Source organism: Pyxicephalus adspersus, chromosome 3 (assembly GCF_032062135.1).
Source record: "Pyxicephalus adspersus chromosome 3, UCB_Pads_2.0, whole genome shotgun sequence".
NCBI lineage: Eukaryota > Metazoa > Chordata > Amphibia > Anura > Pyxicephalidae > Pyxicephalus > Pyxicephalus adspersus.
Window position 1 is genome coordinate 110,234,531 of NC_092860.1, and position 12,926 is coordinate 110,247,456.

The 12,926-nt window shown below is 34.6% G+C and overlaps 1 protein-coding gene across 1 annotated transcript in view; it reads right to left on the reverse strand.

The window, feature by feature from the left end:
• Positions 1-12,926, reverse strand: part of FSTL5 (follistatin like 5) — a gene marked incomplete at its 5' end in the record, with an annotated part of 136,636 nt that overhangs the window by 61,110 nt on the left and 62,600 nt on the right. The gene's annotated exons all lie outside the window — the stretch shown is intronic.

Below are 12,926 nucleotides of genomic sequence, written 5' to 3' on the forward strand. Positions count from 1 at the left end.
TGTATAATCTATCCAACATGATTTAATTTAAATATGATTGATAAGAAGAAGGGTACTTATGTGAGGTAATCAATAGGTAAAGGAGAGGAGCGGGCTAAAGTTCTGTGAGGTATACATCAAGGAGTAAAGGGTGTGTCTAGGGTTTGAGAACAAGTAATGTACAAACATATATATAAAAGGAGAAGGGGATTAATGAATCATGGGCATCATTACTGATATCAAATTAGTAAGAGTTCTTATGCTTCCATAAGGGTTAGTTTTACTTCGGTCAGAGTAAAGTCAATGCAATTGTGAACCAAATTGTGTCCAAAAAAGGAGTTCAACACAGATTGCAGTTATGTCCCCCAAAAAAAAATGTTTTTATGCAAAAACGTGAATTAGCATAAATATATCTCAGAGTTGTAAATGGAAGGAGTCAAACAAGTACCTGATTAGATGGCGATTTCTGGCCAAATTGGATTTGGTTCAGCTTATGTTCACCTTCAGAAAGAGGCAAAATATCTTGTTTTTTCATACTTATTTTGCTTTGCAAAAGCATTTGTTTTATTCCCTACGCAGCCCGTTATCTCTTACTAGACACAATGCATTGCAACAATGTGCTGCTTTATAAATACATATGCACATAATACTGTAGTCAGTGTGAAGGCGAAGCTACTTTAAAGGTAGTTCTGCTTCAAAGATATGCTGAATTTCAGGGTTCTTCTTCATCTGTGTTAGAGCAGACTGTAAGATCTCTTATAACACAACATGTACCTTGCGAGTTTATTTCTATAGGTTCTTTGTATGCTTGCACCTCTAATGTATTCAAGATCTTCTAATAAGTCTGCATCCATTATCTTTGATTTTTCCTAATGTCTTAGGCAGTCCTAGGAGACTTTTCAGTGCAGCATCTTTTAAATGAAGAAGGATTTATGTGAAATTTCCTCTAGTCTATTACTTTACATCCTCAGTATGTGACCTCTCATTTAGTATTCATTTTTCTATTATCTTTTAATATTCTTGAGGCATTTGGAGTTTCCATCACAACTCCCTTACTTCTCAGTTCAGCTAAGCAGACAGAATGCATTTTAATTAACATTTTCTACTTGCATGCACATTCTTTATCCCTTTAAAATATTCACAAGTAAATATAATTATTTCAGAGTTGTTCTTCTGTGAAGTGGGAATTAAGGACAAATTACACTAATTAATAAATTGTCATGTGAAACTAATATATCAAAACAAAACAATATATATTATATAAAAAAATCAAGATGAGCACAGAGTTAAAAGTTATGCATTGGATTAATGATTTAATAATAAATGACTTACATTAATACATTTATATATCTGGCATTCTAAAGTAATTGGCATAATCAAGAAACAAAACAGTTATAAAATAAAACATCTGAAAGAGGAATGAGCATTTCTACTTATAAATATATAGAAATATAAAGATATGAGACTGTATTAATAAAGTAAAAATGAATTAGAAGGGCAACTGCAAGAAAAAGGAAGATAGACTGCATTTGGGACTTTACTCTTTTAAGTGCCTCAAATATTCCAAGCAAATAACTTATACAAACCCACTTCAGATTTTTTTTACATAGAAAATATTATATTAATATTTTCTTCCAGGTATACAAACCAATCCTAAATGCCATTCCTCTTCATTGGTTGTATAAAATATTGTAAAGCTTATTCATAAACTGCTTCATTTTAATTGAAAATCCAATATTACTTTAAAGTTAACAATAGTTGCTATCTATTGACTCATTTAGCTATATGTATTGTGAACAGACCGGAATAGTGGGAAAATGCAGTACACAACTTTTTTGAAGACAATATCTGTTATATAACCTGCTGGTAGAAAGTGGTAAATATGACATAATATCTTCATATTTCACATTTAAATATTTAAATTACCTAAACGTAAAGTAAATATTTAAACTCTATATTTCCCTTTAGAACTCCACATGGTGAGTACATTTTGTGAATCTATGTTGGTATCTATAAGGAATAGCTATAAGCTAAAAGCCATATCTGTTAGCTATCAGCACATTTAGCTTGCTTTCCTGGTGAAACCGGCTTCTGTATTAACTCATATTAGTAAATACTAGTTTTTCCAAACTCTTCCAACTTTTTACAAAATGAATAGGACAAATTTAAGGTCATTAATTTTTTTCAAACAGTTCCCAACAGTTGTTGGCCGTCTGACCATCTGTCCAAAGAATCATATCATTGTTTTGGCTAGAGAGGAGAGAGATGACCAGAAGAGGTGAGTGCAGAGATTAACAGGTAGTCCCCAGGTACAGCACATGCGACATACAGACGACTCCTGGATATGAATAGGGCTTCAGTGCTCTCGCTGCAAGACAGAGGCTGGTGAGGGGAGGGGGGGCAGTTTGCATGACTTGCGGAAGAAATCTTTTGCTAAACGCAGCTGAGGTTGTGGGTAATATTAGCGGCAACTTGTGCTGTACAAGCTTTGCAGCATACAAATTTAAGCATACATTTAAGTTAATTGGTTTTCAATGCTTTTAGTTTCATTCACAGCTTACATGAATGCCTGACTGTGGCCCATACACTGTTAGGCATTCAGTCTTTTAGGCACAACAGCTAAATGCTGTGGCAGGTCCTTGACAATGCTAAATGAACTGAATAAAACTATAGGAGTTACCATGTAAACATGTGGGGTGGTTTGTAAAAATACCCGTTATGATAATACTGGGGTCAAGATTCTCCCAACAAAAGGTTATCTTGTTGTCATTATTAGGTTTATTATTGTGATGAAATATAAGCGTTACAATCTCTCTTCCCTCCTTTTAACTCTCTCGCCTTAGCCCTGCCCAGGTCAAGATGAGAGAAGAGGATGAAACCTTCTGCCCTTCTACAATAGTTGGAGTAGAAATTCTCTACCACTTCCTAATAATGAAGTATACTTTCATAACTGTGCACAAATGTGTTGGTACTTATTGAAAAAAAAAATGATGCCTCCTAAAAAGTGATTTATTGAAAAGCAATAATATTATAAAACTATTGTACAAAATGTATACCTCATGAAGTTTAAAATGTTATGAAGTAAAGAAAAGCAAGTGTGGAACCAGAAAAAGACCTGGACACCATAAAATGGCCTAGACACATTTGTTGGCACCTCTAGAAAAGATAAAAAATAATGGAGTCATTTTTCAAATAGAGTATAAAGAAAAGTAGTCACCTTATCATCTGGTATTAAATTCAATGTCTCACACTAAACATGAACAAGATATAGAAATGTGTCTGAGGAGATCAGGAAGCTCAGGAAATTGTAGACAAGTATGCTAAAGACAAAAGCGAGATACAAGTATGTCCAAGCAGTTTAATGTTTCTGTGGCAACAGTTGCAAATATTAATAAGAAGTGTATGGTCAATGGGTTTGGAGCCAACCACCCTGGATGCGGCCACAAAAGGAAAATTGGGGGAAAAGGATAGTGAGAATGGTCACAAACCCGAGACAACTTTCAAAAAGATTCAATCTGAACTACCAGGCTTTCAAGGTCCAGGTGTCTGATCTCACCATCTGTCACCCTTTAGTGACAGTAGGTTCAAAGTAAGAAGACTCCAATTTTAAAGAAAAATAGAAAAAAACAGACTCGGATTTATAAAAAACATTTACTGAAAAGCCACAATGCTTTTGGAAGAATGTTTTTGGACAGATGAAACAAAACTGGAGCTTTTTGGCGGGTCCCGTTAGCTGTTTGTCCATGTGTGAAAAAAAATGAAGCTTCCAAAGTTAAGAACACCATACCTTCTGTGCATGTGTATTTATCATTATTTTTCAAAATCCAACATATGGAATCTTAATTGGCGACTGGTGTTTGCACTTCTGCAAACTAACACAGTTCTCTTTAATGATAGTAGAAATCACTTGTACTTTTAAAAATGTTAACAGTCATAGACCTAAAATATTTAGAGAAAATCTAATGTTTTATTTTCGACATGCCACAGCTTATCAACAATATTTTAAACGTTGTAAATAATTTCCCTGATGTTAGAAGGAAAGATCAAATAGTGTAGCCAGATTTACTGATTATCAAGAATCTACATTAAACTAAGTATTTAACTCTGAACTTTAGACATAAAGACTGTCATTTACATATATTCTTCAAGTCACCAAACATATAAATCCACTCTATGTGAAACAAATGTCTCTACTTTGTAGCTTCGTGGGAACACATAGCCTGTGCAGAGAGCAAAGCTATGAGTGGTGCCCAGTAGACCCATTCACCACAGACTGCCTACGGAAAAGAAAAGGGCAATTTCTAAGCCAGTCAACCTAAACATGGAGAATCATGCATTACATGCAGTAATCACCAGCCTTTATTATAGGAAACCCTTTCACAGCATCAATGTTTAAAATTGGAATGCTACACAAATCTGGAAGAAATTCACAAATCACAGCATAATACAAGTAAAAATACATATTTAAAAGGAGATGAATGCCATGTTCGGATGAAAATCTGACACCTGTACAGTGGTCCCCTGATGGATTGGGAATTACTCCTGTGAACGTCAACAGGGTGCTGCTTGCTCATCCTCCCCCCTCCCCTCTCCATTGAACAAAAATGGCATTGTGTGTACAGTGATCATTCCTTCATCTGTTGCTGGAAACGATCATAAAATATTGTTTCCAGGAACAATTACCTGATGTCTAACGGGTGTCTGTGTGAGGCTTCAAGTTGAAAATCAAATGTGATTATCACAATACACAAATCAGCATTTAGTCCAATCCAGTCAATAAATACAGTATTCATTCCGTGTACACATACTTGCTTAAAACCATAAATATACATGTTTTATCTCATATATATATATATATATATATATATATATATATATATATACAGCTTACAATAAATATTATTTTCTTGAGAAACCACCAAAACACTAAGCAATGCAATGCATTTTCTCATGGCGCTAAAAGAAATTCTAAATCACTTTCTGGACAAGTATTGCAATGTCTTGGGAAGCAATTTGTTACATCAGCGTTGAGTGGACAAGGTAGCTTGACATGATATTCTATGGAGAATTGATGAAAAAGTTTTAGTTTCAGGAGGGTCTTGTAGACTGAAAAAATATAGATTTCTTTCGGTGATGATCTAACTACTTGCTACACTTCACATTTGGAAGTAAAGCTTGGAAACCTGTTTTCTACTAAATCATACACAGTGATTACAACATAGATATACAGAATTCTTATACCACGCTGTGCAAAAGAAAACAAGAGATTGTTTTGGCTAGACTATTCATACTAATAGTTATTTACCTCAGTGTGTTTCCACTTGTGTCACATTGAACCACTATGCCTTAGGCCTAGAGCAGAACCTTGAAGCATTTGACAGCAATGATTACAAAGCAATGTTGTTACATAGATTTTTTTCCTTTGCTCCTAAATTTAATCCTGAATTTTGCACAGCGCCAGTCACTTTGCCCAAAGTAAAATGTTAAAAACACAACAGAGAAAAAAATAGATTTTCTTCATATTTACAGTAACAGCCATGAGTAAGTCCAGTAAAGGATGACTGTTAAGCCATTAACAAGCCATTGACAAAAAGACAAAGTGCTGCAAAGTTCAGGAAAGAGCTTGGCATTGCCATATTATATGCAACTGAACTGAACATAGTTTGACCTCAAGCTCTGTACACGCTTCAGGAAAAGGCACTAAGCCAATTACAGGAAAGGGCAGACAAGCATTCTAGGACATCCAGTTCACAGTACGGTTGACTTATATACAGAGGACCGGGGAAATACATTTTTTGTGGCTATAGAATCTTATTAGATATAAGGGTAAATAGAATCAACTCCAAGTCTTGAAGATGTAAAGATTTTATGTTAAGGGATATATACAAAACTTTATATATAACATGCCTTACTAGAAACAATATGGTTTATTGAAAGCCAGTACATGATTGAAAACAATTGCATATGCAAAAGATCTGTTCCAGTAATCAGCTGATTTAAGAAAAAAATCTGTTTTTGTGTCTGTCAACCTTAGTTTTTGGGAACATGGATCAGAATGGTTTTGATACCTATACTGGATAGCCATTTCCAAAGACAAAGTAAGGGCAGATTTAAAAGGGTCAAATGTAAGGATCTATTATTATTAATAGGTAATTGTTAGAAGGTTAAGTATTTAGGGTTTTTTATTTGGGCTAATTATGTTTTTTCTTTAGTTATTAGAGTTATTTTAGGTCTGTGCAATGCTTGGGTTTAGGATGTGGTTTAATAGGACCTAAACTCTCAAAGCTTTGCCCAAACAAAAAAATGTTAGCAGGTTGAGTATTTAGAGTTTTTGATTCAGGCTACTTAGGATTAAACTTAGGTAAATGGAGTTATTTTAGGTCTGTGCAATGCTTGGGTTTAGGATGTGGTTTAATAGGACCTAAACTCTCAAAGCTTTCCCCAAACAAAGGCAAGTGGTATGGGCAAGGGTCAAGTCACCAGTTCTGCATGTAGAGTAATATTTCCCCCATTACAAATTTAACATGCTTGGCTATACACTGTTTTAGTGTAGAAGTTGCAGCCTTGTGGAAGAATAAGACTTTGCTCCTTATGTCAGAGCTGCAATCTGATGACTGCTGGGGGAACACTCAAAAACTTGCAGGTAAGTTTACAAAGCAATGATCCAGCAAAGCAATAAAAGAGATAGATAAGTGCAGACAGTGCAGATTTATCTCCATCAAGCAACAGACTAGTGATATCAACAAATGTCACATTAAATCTGGTAAAACCAGCAGTCTGAGTGCCTTGGATGGTGTCACATTGCATATATACAGTACAACAAAACTATAAGTTTGTTTATATATAGGTGCACTGCTATTTTTTAGGAAAATGTCAAGATTTTTTTTGGTATATGTATATAAGGCACAAATAAGCTATCTAGATGTTCCCTATAACATAGCAAATCATCATCTTTAGAGTCCAAGTCAGCTTAAAGGTCTAAAGATTAAAGAAGGTTTTGGTTTAAATTTCAGGTCATACATGAGAGGGGTGTTAAAGCCCAATTTCAGCTCCATCCAGGTACCACCACTTCTTTTAGGCCCATACCTATCTTGGGGTACTCTTGTTCTTTTTTTCAATGTGTATACATACCATTTTTTTTCTTTTCTACTTTAAGTCTCATATTTTACTGCAAGACTATATGTACACCACTTTCAAACTTACATACATTTTAGTGTGGTGCATAAACCATATTATCCTCGCTGTTGTCCTTCCCCTGCTCTCTTTCCATTTGTAAGCCTTGATCTTTAAGGTTTCCTGGTATAGTACAAGATTGCTTGATTGTTTGATGATGTGTCCCCTGAGGAAAGATCCTTGTTACACTGGGATCACAGAAGGGATGTTAAACCTGGAAGAAGATTAGCACTTCATAACTGGAGTGCTAAGTCTGCTGGTGGCAACTTCACAGAGAAGCTAAGTATCGCAAGAAGATCATTTTTTATTCTAACCGCAGTGTGGCGGTTCATAAAAAATGAGTATTAGTACTAGAGTTGGGCTTTATGTGCGGGACTCAAGCTAATTGTTAGGTTAAGTTAAATGGCAGGTAACTTGTTTTCAAAACCATGTGCTGACAACTAAAAGGCACTGGGCTTATAATGTCCAAACTTAAAATCATTTTTTACTATTTTTTTTGCTTTCCAAAACAGTAATCGGTGGGAAAAACTATATAGTACAGTGTGTTCTCATGTTTACTAAAACATAAAATATGCTGGGAATATTTGCTCATTACATGCTACCTTTTGGTAAATGTAAACTGTGATTTAAAATGATGACATTCCTTATCTGTTTTCATCAGGTGGAAAGTTATCATTAATCAGGTCTCCAGCGCTTCCTCTGAGACTACAAATCTTGTTTCCTGACAGAGGCAATGAGATAAAAACTTGTACGTAATTTCGTTATGCTCAGTTAATTTATTCTTTGGGGAAAAATGAAGCCTTTGCTCACAGGATAATAGATAGTTCAGGTGTACACAAATAAATACATTTGCATTTGTAATATATTGATTATGAAGAAAAGTTAGATGTTTTAATGGTAATATTTTGGTTACATGGCAACAACCTTTTCAAATGTACATAATTAAAGAAAAAGTGTAATTAAGCAATTTTCAGGGAGTAGATGCTTGTCTAGTAAATAATTTCCAACCAAATACACACACAAATGAATTGCAAATTTGGTTGTCGATAGAAAAATAGAATTGCATATACATATTAGTTCATAAATCAAAACTAGAGTAGTAAAAACTTCTGTAATTTTTAAAGGGTTGTCTACCTTTTATGTAAAATAAAAATGTTGGTGATAGGTCTTCTTAATATTCCATTCTCCAAGGTGATGAATGATCAACTGCTCATCTTGTTTCATAACCATGCTTGCATACTCTTATACTTAATCTGCTGTTTGGTACTACCCAGTGCTAGAATGTGGCAAGCACTCCTGCATTGTACTAAATTACATCAAAGAAAGGGGTGGTAAAAAGACTGGTTGAAAGCAAAGATAACAGCTTTGGGAGACCAGTAATCACCAGGACCAGGAACGAGAAGGATGGAAGATCAAAGTTTGATGACTAAGGTGAGTATTACTTTTTACTATCTTTAAAACAAAAACGATTCCACAGAAAGCTTTGAATATCTGAATATAAAACCTACCTATTATGTTAATACCATATGGTTAATATTTACAATTTCTTTTGAAAATGCTGTTAAAATGTGTTCTGTTCTTGTTATTAAAGTATTTATCCAATATATTCACTTTGTGCATCTATTATTCATTACATGATGTTAGATATTTAACACCATTGATACAATGTAAAAAGAAAGTGGTAGAAAAGATTAAGCAGTCCATTAACTGCTGATTATCATATGTATTGAGTTACCCTAACCTTGACACCACTTAGTCAATAGTCTGTGAGAATAATCAGTTTACAAACAAAAAACCTTGTACATGCAGCTAACAGACTTACTAACAAGCATATGGCTGCTAATCAAGAAAAAAAATTACCTAAGACTTCTAGGACTAAAATGGATAGCCAAAGATATGTGCATATTTGTAGATCAATGTGTCAGAAGCCAACAGTTGGGATTAAAAAGCAATCAGCCATAGCTAAAGACCAGATCAACACGGTCAACCTATCCATAAATTTAGGTTAAATTTAGGGTAAGTTAGTAATTGCATGGAGTAATTGGTGGCTCAGGGGTTAGCACTCCGGCCATTGCAGCACTAGGTCCCAGGTTCGATCCCCAGCCAGGACATTATCTGCATGGAGTTTGCAGGTTCTCCCCGTGTTTGCGTGGGTTTCCTCTGGGTACTCCGGTTTCCTCCCACATCCCAAAAACATGCAGTTAGCTTAATTGGCTTAGACTACATTAATCACATATGACTATGGTAGGGACATTAGATTGTGAGCTCCTTTGAGGGACAGTTAGTGACACGACTATGGGCTTTGTACAGCGCTGCGTAATATAATGGCGCTATATAAATACTGTGTAATATTAATTTAGGTTGACATATTCTACTGCCTATGGTAACAATGCTTCCTTCAAAGTATATGTAAATTCCACATTCTTATGTTAAGACCACTATCCAGTCAGGGAGATTTTCCTTCATTTCCAGTGCCAGAGGAAAAATTAGATTAATTTTAAGTGTGGGGATGTTCCCACACCTTCTTTTTCTTGTGACCCTTTAAAAACGTTTAGATTTAAATACAAAAAAGTAGCATCCCCCTAGCTAGGACATATATATTAAAACCCTGCCAGGCATCCTAATCCCTTATCACTCATTAAAAAATAAACATTTTGACTTTACACACATTTAATATGCTCATTTCAGTGTAGGATGCTGGGATGTTCTGGGTATCCCGATATTTCCTAGAGCTACCGGGAATGAATTAACTCAGGGAGGTATCATTTTATTTTATTAAAAAAAAGTGTTTTAAATTATTGTATATGTAAATGTAAATAATTGTTTTAACTTAATCTGCCGTAAAAGTCCTGTGGTTACCGTTGGTTGATTAGTGTGTGTACATAAATATTGGGATGTGACAGCTATTATCACAATATGAATGAACGGTAATAATGTACTAATATATGACAAATCTTGGGAAATACATATAAAACACTTAGCTTTGATACATATTTTTAATGAACAGTCTCCTGTTCACGTTTTTAATATAACAAATAAAACGTTTTTAACTGACGTTATTTTTCTAGATTTTCTCAGTGTTCTACACTGCCATAAAAGAAAGGAAATCCCTTTTTGCCTTACGGGTAGCATTGACAGAGTATTGAAGCAGTATCTTTCAATGGTCGAAAAGGGTAACCATTAGTAATTACATTGTAGAAGGCATTAGTCTTCAAGATGAAAGGGGTGCCTGAAGGTCTGTAATGGTATTGTTCCTTGTAAACAGCAATTATTACTCAATTTAATCAAATTCTACTTATAATATTGAGCAGAATGAACTCTACTAGGTGAATAATAATAGTGAAGGGGGCCTAGACACTGGAACAATATCCTAAGATTTCATCTATTCTTGCAGCACGTAAAAAAGTCTACAATTATGAGATATTTATTAGAAAAAAAGCATAGGAATTTAAGTGTTTTAGGTGCATAATGCCCAAAACCAATCACACCCTTCATGCCTTTGTGTATAAACTAAAAATGCAGTCATTAATTAATCAGAGTTTGCAAACTCAAGCAGGAGTATTCACCAAGTGAAATATCAATAACCATATTGTGAATATGTCACTTTAAACACTTTAAACAAGAACATTATGTGCATTAGGCTGCTTTTAATTTAGAGGACTATTTATATATAAACTTCTGCTAGTCACAACTGTCACAAATATTGGAGGAAGCAACCATTACATTTAATGAAGACACCTGTAAAGCATTAGTGATGCCTTGAAATGTCTTCAAAAATGGCACTTCTTAACAATCTTTAGTGGGAAGAATGCTTTTGTTTTCAATGATAAATAATCATTTGCTGATTTTACATTACTGATGCTGTGAATTTAGCAGTCAGCAGTCAATTTAATGAAGTGTGAAAGTGGCTCAACGTGTAGGCCAAATTTGACTGCTTTTGTATCATCACCTGGGGTAATTTACAAAGATTACTTAAAAGACAACTAGAATAACTGGGAAGACATGTTTCCTTTTTTTAAATGAATCCAGCTTAATTTATTTTACTTGGTCCAGGCTTTGTAAATCAGCCCCACCATCTTCTAACACTCAAGCATTGAGATATCATTATTTTCTGTGAACATCCTTACACTCTTTATATATTCACTTGTTATGTGTTGGTTTAATCAAAACACTTTCAGTATTCCATTGATGTTCACATAACTGTGGCTAAGAAACAAGATTTCAAATAATTATAATCTCAAAGGATGAAAAACACAGGTGGCAAATATGTAAATTTTAATGATAAACACTGCAATGATAAAATGAAAAAAAAAGTTTATGTATTTATTCCTATTATGATGATCAATTTCTATTCCGGGGTTTTAGTGGGCAGATGTAGAAAATCTCACAGTGGAGAACAATTATTGGTAAATATCAGTGAAGGTAGGCAATGCCTTGTTATTCTTGCAGCCCAGTCTTTCAAGCAAGTGCTGAAGAATGCATATAATTGTGATTGGATAACTTCATATAACACTGATACTTATGCCATTAGAAACAACGAACATGTTACTTCCATATAATAGGTCTGCAACATTGATCTGTTCCCCAATAGGAGAGTTTATCATTTATATAAAATGTAGTAATAGTAGTTTTAACCTTTTGTTTAATATAGAGGGACATCAAGGACAAACCAATTCTCACAAAAAACAATGCTATTGTTCAAAGCTGTTAGATGCAGTCAGATAGGAGATAGGGAGGAGAAAGGGATATTTCTTTGACATACAAGGTGCATATATAGATTATTGATGTATTTATAATTATTTGAAAGCCTGTCATATTAACGATATAAACACTATTAGGCAGAACCAGTCAAGGTCTTGCTTTCCTGTCTTGTTTTCCTTATCTTTATTTTTCCTGTACATTGAAACGTGGTTGTTTTTCTTCATGAGTTACAGCCTAATAATACAATCAGACAGGTAGCCCTGGTAGCCCTTGCTGGCGATGTGGGTCCGAACGTGGGACTCTGGAGCATATCTTCTGGTTTTGTCCCATTATACAAAGCTATTGGGATAGAGTTAATAAGCTAATTGGAGGAGTGACCCAACAACAATCTCCTTTGGATCCACTACATCATCCGCTGGGTTTACCCTTTACAAGTCTTCCCATAATCATATCTAAGCTCATCACACATATTTTGGTGGCCTCCCGCACCCTGATTTCATTCAACTGGAAGTCCATTCTACCTCCCTCTCTAGAAGACTTGTACGACCGTATTCAAGATGTTCCTTTGATGGAGTACTTTACTGCTCTACTCAGGAATAACGTGGCTAAATTTGAACGGGTCTGGGAACCATGGAATGTTTATTATGCCCAATTACAGGTTTAATGGGCTAATTTGACCTGTGCACTCCCTATTCCCAATCGCCTCAGTGGCCCCCTTTCCTCCCCCCTTCCATTTAGATCCTTGTTATGTTTACAGTTTTTCTTTTCATTTTCTGGTTTATGTTTTGCTAATATTCTGTATACTGGATTCTTATCGCTTGCCATGTTTGTTATTTAGGATTAGACTGTCTATGCTACAGTCCACCAATTTTTCTCATATGTTATGTATATGTTTTTTTCTAAATGTATTGATATGCATCCTGTATACTGTGTTTTTATTCATGTTCTTCTTTTGTTTGGTTTCTTGTTGTATATGAAAAATTTCCAATAAAAGCTCAGTTTCAAACAAAAAATAATACAATCAGGCTATAAAGCAAGTGTTAAAATATAGAAAAAAAAAATAGTGTTTCACG